Source organism: Montipora foliosa, chromosome 4 (genome assembly GCF_036669935.1).
Source record: "Montipora foliosa isolate CH-2021 chromosome 4, ASM3666993v2, whole genome shotgun sequence".
NCBI classification, from domain to species: Eukaryota; Metazoa; Cnidaria; class Anthozoa; order Scleractinia; family Acroporidae; genus Montipora; species Montipora foliosa.
Genome location: NC_090872.1, coordinates 4,580,615 through 4,588,114, shown reverse-complemented (window position 1 = coordinate 4,588,114; position 7,500 = coordinate 4,580,615). Strand labels below are relative to the sequence as shown.

General features: G+C 37.3%; 1 protein-coding gene across 1 annotated transcript in view; it reads left to right on the top strand.

The window, feature by feature from the left end:
• LOC138000954 (vascular endothelial growth factor receptor 1-like) overlaps positions 1-7,500 on the top strand; it is a 99,722-nt gene that overhangs the window by 51,813 nt on the left and 40,409 nt on the right. The window contains exons 6-7 of the mRNA XM_068847622.1: positions 5,359-5,637; positions 6,037-6,288. The gene's annotated coding sequence lies outside the window, so the exon portion shown is untranslated. The remainder of the gene's footprint in view (positions 1-5,358; positions 5,638-6,036; positions 6,289-7,500) is intronic.

The window sequence follows — 7,500 nt, the reverse complement described above, 5'->3', positions numbered from 1 at the left end:
AATTACAGCAAGGAATTAGTGGACAGACAATTTGAAAAAGCATTAAGCAATGAGAGGTCCGAACTCCTAACAAAAAGAGTCAAGCCAAAGAAAAAAGGTTTTTCCTCTAGTACTTGACTACAACCCAATTCTTCCAGACATCCAGCAGGTGATTAAAAAACATTCCCACTTACTTAGATTGTCTCCTGAGCTTTTAGAGATTTTTCCATCAAAGTCGATTTTTCCAGCTTATCGCAGAACAAAAAACCTAAAAGAAATCTTAGCTCCATCTAAATTTCGGAACATTGAAGCCAGAAATGAAACCTTGGAAGATGATCGAGGTTGTTGCAAATGTACAAAAGATGTGACCTCTGTAAACATTTTTTGATTCAAGATACTAAGTTTAAGAGTTTTGCTACGGGCCGCATATATAGGATTAATCAGAAATTAAGCTGTACTTCCAAAAATGTCATTTATTTGGCTGCTTGTAACAAATGCAAAAAGCAGTACGTGGGCTCCACTTCAACAGAATTCAAGGTTCGTTTTCGTAACCATAAATCATCAATGCTTAAGAACAGAAGAACATGTGAGCTGGCGGTCCATTATAATTCTCTTGAGCATCAAATTTGTCAAATTAGTTTTATTATTATCGAACAAATTGTAAACCACAAAAATGCCACCCATCTTGAACAACTGCTCCTCACCAGAGAAGCATATTGGACCTCACAACTCTTTTCATTATATCCACACGGTCTTAACAAAAGGCGTGAATTCAAATCCAAAAATCGTATCTGCTACAACAGTTGACTTTGTCTCTATTGTAGTGTAAATTCTTTTCAGCCCAAATTTGTAATCATCGTAATTTTTGCTGTCTGTAGGACCTCGTTAGCTCCCATCTAGCTTTGAATGTTTCCAGTTTGTAATCTTGCCCTTTTGTTTTGTTAGCCTTCACTTAGTCGTTGTTGTCTTTGTTCAAAAACTCTATTGGGGATTCTGTTATGTTTGTGTTTGGTTTTTCATTCAGGGGCTTTCGATTGGGAATCTCTATTACATTGTTTAGGGGCCCTCTCTGAGGACCTTGTTATGACATTGACCCGCACACATTCACTCAGAGGCCCTCAATGGGGAGTTTGTTACGTAATAACACGATTTATCTAATTAGTCTGTTTGTTCCTTTTTATCAATTGTTTTTTGTTTTGCCTAGCTTGTAATTAAGACTTTTCTTTTGTTACATAACCTTAATTTCCATTTTTTGTGTACTATATAAAAGCCCGTAACTCTGCCACTCACAACCATTGTATATAGCTTTTTTAATTTTTAACTTTTAAACTATCCTGAAGAAGGCCGAAGGCCGAAACGTCGATTAAACGCTGGAACTGTCCTGTAGCATGTCTTCATTGGCAATTTTTCCTGGACTAGTCTAGGCTTCAATGATAGTTTGCTTTTGATCACCATTAGAGTGAACCCACACTGTGGTGTGGGTAGGTGATTGTTGGTTGTCTGACCAAAGCACAGGGGTGGAAAGGGTGGCTTTTCTTTAAGTCTGTCACAGTAGCAGAATTGGCTTGTTTTTCACAATTTCTGCAGGCACCTTTTGACAAATCCAGTTAGAAATTTATAGTTATCTCTGCGTTTCTCTCCAGAATGGCATTCTGCGAGCCAGGCTGAGTAAATCGAGTGTGATCAGCCGATTTTTGACTGAATTTTAGGCGTTTGGCCCTTGATATCTGAGCGAATTTGCTAAAAGGTAGCTACTGGAGTTTTCGCTTGAGCACGGGCGCAGCCCGTGTTCAAGCCATTGTGGCCTCTCAAAATTGAGGGGGCTTGCCGTCAAGGCCTGCTTTGCCAAACAGCCCAGGGACAGTTCTAACTGTGAGTTGTAACGTTTCGGTCAAAGACCTTCTTCAGTTATGACAACTTTTGAATAAAAACGAAACTTAAATAAGATTTAGGCGCTAACAATTACACAATACCAAGTGACAGCTGTCAAAAAAATATATAAGATTGCAAAAAAGAAGAACAAAAAGTGGTGCTAATTTGTACATGACAAAAAAGCTAAATTAGCGAAGCAAAAAAATTAACAAAACCCCTAGAGGGGCCCTTAAACAATATAAATCATAATGAGCTTCCCGGCCAGGGCCTTTGAGTTCAGCTAAAACCTAAGGGCCTGACGAAATCCAAGAAAAGGGCCTTAGAACGGTTAATCATGTAGGAATGTACACTATGGGAAAGGAAACTAATTGTAACAAATTCTGTTTTTTGAATGAAATTCCTTCCTTTTATTTAAGCCGTGGGGTGCTAGAGAGAACAGCTGAGCACTCCAATAAGCCTCTTTTGTAATTAAAAGCCTATCGATTTCTTCAGAGTTGCATGAAGCCTGCACCTGATCAATGCATTGAAATGAAAAATCATCTAGGGTATGTGGGATTTTGTTAAAATGCACTGCTACTTCGCAAGTTTGTTTTGTTGGTAAGCATAGCAGACTTGTGATTACGGAACCTAATTCTAAAATCAGTGGTGGTAGATCCCACATATTGCAGGCGACATTTCTTGCAAGAGGCTAAATAAATAACGTTTTTAGAATCGCAGGAAAGACTGGAATGAATGGTGTATTTTTTTTTCCGTCTTAAAGCTAAGGAAAGATTTAGATTCCACAAAGAAATTCTTACAAAGATCGCATCTATTTCTATTGCATTTTAAAAACAACCATTGTTGTGGTGATCCGTTCGTCCCTCTTGCGTAAGAATTTCTTTGTGGAATCTAAAACTTTTTTAGTTGTTTTTTGACCGACGGAAGGCGTATGAAAAAAAAAATACACCATTCATTCCAGTCTTTCCTGCGATGAGAATAAAAAACGTTTTATTTATTTAGCCTCTTGCAAGAAATGTCGCCTGCAATATGTGGGATCTACCACCACTGATTTAGAATTAGGTTCCGTAATCACAAGTCTGCTATGCTTACCAACAAAACAACTTGCGAAGTAGCAGTGCATTTTAACAAAATCCCACATACCCTAGATGATTTTTCATTTCAATGCATTGATCAGGTGCAGGCTTCATGCAACTCTGAAGAAATCGATAGGCTTTTAATTACAAAAGAGGCTTATTGGAGTGCTCAGCTATTCTCTCTAGTACCCCACGGCTGAAATAAAAGGAAGGAATTTCATTCAAAAAACAGAATTTGTTATAATTAGTTTCCTTTCCCATAGAGTACATTCCTACATGATTAACCGTTCTAAGGCCCTTTTCTTGGATTTCGTCAGGCCCTTAGGTTTTAGCTGAACTCAAAGGCCCTGGCCGGGAAGCTCATTATGATTTATATCGTTTAAGGGCCCCTCTAGAGATTTTGTTAATTTTATTGCTTCCCTAATTTAGCCTTTTTGTCATCTACAAATTAGCACCACTTTTTGTTCTTCTTTTTTGCAATCTTATATATTTTTTTGACAGCTGTCACTTGGTATTGTGTAATTGTTAGCGCCTAAATCTTATTTAAGTTTCGTTTTTATTCAAAAGTTGTCATAACTGAAGAAGGTCTTTGACCGAAACGTTTTAGTAAATTTTTAATTTTTTAACTTTTTAACGTCAGAAGTTGTCCGTCCTCGCTTCCTCTTTACTCACTATATATATATATATATATATATATATATATATATATATATATATATATATATATAACTTCAGGTTAGTTCCACACTGATAAATCCAGAATAGTGCTCAACAGTAATGGAGCGGTAATAACAATGTTTTTCTACTCAATATAGTTTCATATGGACTTTAATACAGGTCTGTTTCGTAGACCAACAAGGAGTTGGACCACTCATCAGTTCAATTCCATGTACACTGTAACATCGCTGGGGTTTATATACATCAGTAGCGTGATCGTTGCAAGATTCAAACTTGAAAAACAATAGTAAAAAAGCATTTGTAAATTTATGATTGGTTGAACCTAAGGAGAAAATTTCGCTTGTGGCTGCAAGTCGATACGAGTTCATTACGTTTGTTGAGCGTTGCCATGTCCGGTTTATATACAATATAGAATTTCTCGGCACTACATAGATTACATCGTTTAGTAAGGTTGCTATAAGATTAGCCCTTGGCTAGAATTTTCCAGCTTAATTGAGCAGACATTGCTTACACCAACTGCGCAAAAAAATTCTACTCAGCTTGACGTTCAGATTACCCATAGCATTCAATTATTTTTCATTCCACCTTGTTTTCTGACTGAATTTACGAAAAGGTACCTCCTTGTGCTTTGGCAACTTAGCACTTTGAGATGCAGAAAAAAGTTCTTGCTTTACATAGCTATGATTCCAGCAAGGAACAACCTTTATTTCATAGTTGTAGGCATTCGATTTCTGCAATTAAGCAATGTCATATAGAAATACTGACCAGGACTGACATACTAACATCACACTCAGCCTACCCACCCTCCGTAAGTGACTTTGCTTTGGTCCGACAAGTTTCGGCTAAGAACTAGATTGTAGCATAGGGCCTCTAGAATTTATCTAGACATGTCTTGACGGAGCCCCCCCCCCTTCTGGGTTTTAGACCAGCACAGTAGCTTTAAAACAGTCTTCGCCTGTTTTCAAGCGAAAATCTGCAGAGGTAGCTTTTTGAAAATTCGGTCAGATATCACAGCTTAATTGAGCAGACATTGCTTACACCAACTGCTCAAGAAAATTCTACTCAGCTTGACGTTCAGATTACCCATAGCATTCAATTATTTTTCATTCCACCTTGTTTTCTGACTGAATTTACGAAAAGGTACCTCCTTGTGCTTTGGCAACTTAGCACTTTGAGATGCAGAAAAAAGTTCTTTCTTTACATAGCTATGATTCCAGCAAGGAACAACCTTTATTTCATAGTTGTAGGCATTCGATTTCTGCAATTAAGCAATGTCATATAGAAATACTGACCAGGACTGACATACTAACATCTCACTCAGCCTACTCACCCTCCGTAAGTGACTTTGCTTTGGTCCGACAAGTTTCGGCTAAGAACTAGATTGTAGCATAGGGTAGCATATCCTTATATTTTTGTCGGCCATGCTCACACTGAGCTTGGGATGCTTGTGACCTATCAGGTCACCTGAGAGCTGGGCACTTGAAAGTTCTTAATGTAACCCGTAATAGGTGGATGCACGTTTAAGGGTGGACGTATGAAACTTTCATTGGTTTGGGTCCTGTTTAAGGCTGGATTTTTTTCAGGTTTCTTTTGCAAATGACCAAGTTGCTTCATAACTGCGATGATCACTTTCATTGATACCTACACAACCGCAGTTATAATATACGAAATTCAGTTTCATATATTCTCTCTGTCATTTCATTATCATATATTATTACATTGGCATTGTTCATCCGTCACTTTTTTTCTTCTTTAGCCGGATTTAAAGACGAAAACCTACAACAACCACTTATATATGGCAGACCTGGAAAAATACGTTGTACTGCAGAAGGAAATCCTCCTCCGCAATTTGAATGGAGGAAAAACGATAGCATACTCTTAGAAAAAGACGGATTCACACAGTTGTCAGATGGCAGTTTGCGGATCGATGAAGTTGGGCGGGAAGATGAGGGAGCTTACAAATGTTCTATAAAACAAACCAAAGGAAGTGAGAGAATCACTGTTTATTCCCAAGTTGTCAACGTGTCTGTCATAGGTAGGTAAAGGTGGAAATGATGAAGTTTTCATTCGTAATAAAGCTTGGCGGTCTAGGCTGACTGGGTTTTTGTCTAAGGGTAAATCTGGTTTAATCTGTTTGCACACTATATGCGAATACGGCAACGATAAAGAAGCAATGACCAAGCATTGTTGAGAGTATTACTTACCCATAGTTTGGACAGTGTTATCGTTACTAAATCGTTTCAAATCCATTTTCACTTTGGCCGCTCCAAGCGTAGATTTATTCTTTCTTTATGGTACAAAAACGTGAGTGCAATAGAGTTACAAGCATTTATCTACTTGAAGCAACTTTCTTCCTGGAAAGTCGTGACGACAAAATCATGGTTATAAACTGCAGTTTAATTCATACCAGGCCCGTTCTCTCTTTTGTTTTAAGTTCCACCAAATGTAAAGCTATGAGGGTCACGCCATAATGTACGTGAAGGAGATAACATTATTTTGACTTGTACTGTCCATGGTTTTCCAAAGCCCAAAATAAGCTGGTTTAAAGATAAACTTCAGTTAAAAGAAGAAGAGAAAGAGAAATTGGTTAAAAGAAACATAACAGAAGGAGGAGAAGGCACCTACGCCTGTAAAGCAAAGAACCAAGGAGGCTCCGAAAATGATACCTTTGATGTCATAGTTGATGGTAAGAAGGAACGTAATGCCTCACAGTTTTCATGATAGACAGAAATATTATTTCATGAACGGTCGTGATTAGATTGCAGACATGAGAGTCAGTTTGGACACAAATGCGACATTGACAGAACGAATTTGTTCTCAGGAATATGCGCAAATACCAGTTCCAATATTTCAAAGTGCGAGGAGCAGTCGTGCAATTAATAAGTAATTTGAATTCCTTGAGTCTAACCTCTCCAGAAGAATCGTTGGTAGCACTCCCTGCTTTTTTTTTTTGTTTTTAATTACGTCCGTTACATATAGACAGTACTAGCATGCTTAAAACCATTTTCGATGGCCACATCTTTGAAGATTTCTGTGAATTAAGCCAGGCGTATCGCAATCTTAAGCAAAACAAAAACCTGAAAATAAATTCTTTAAGACTAGTTATAAATTAGACACTGCTTAAGTATTTTTTTCTGGCCAACAGAATTTATTTTTTATAATTATACTACAACGTTTTTAGTTAAGACTACAGTACATTCAAATTATTTATCATGAAATCAAAGATAACTATCGGAGACAACCTTTTCAAGACAAACTGAAATCACACTTAAGAACCAGAATTTAAAAAGTCAGCATACGTTTTTTGGTGACCAGTTAAAGACATAAGTGAAAAAAAGAAGTCCTCAAGGCTTTTCTCTTGGCCCTCTTATGTATATTTTTTATCAAAATGATAGCATGATACGAATTTCCAAAGATGAACGCTGACAAGCATTAGGGCAAGTAAAGCTCTTGCCAAACGAGAGCGAGAGTTGATGAGAGTTGACGAGAGTTGAAACTCTTGAGAGTGATCGTGAGTTGGCCAAACGAGAGCGAGAGTTGACGAGAGTTTGTCGAGAGTTTCACGCGTAAAAATAAAGAGAACCTGGAAAAAACCTATGCAATGTGTTTTTTTAAAAATTGGTGAGATGACTAAGTTTAACAAAAATTTTTCACCCTTTGAAGCCAATCTGTTTCTGACACGGTGCATTTCATAAGTTAATTCTAATGTTAACATAATGTAGTGGAAACACTTCGGTCACCAATGACCCCAATTTCTTCAAAGTGGATAACTAAAAAAAAACAATGCATTCAAACTTGGAAATAATAATGTAATAAAGTAAAACCCCTCAAGTAAGAACCTATTTTTAAGAACCTGTTAGCCAAAAAATTGTCCTTTAGACTCCTTCTAAACAAGAGC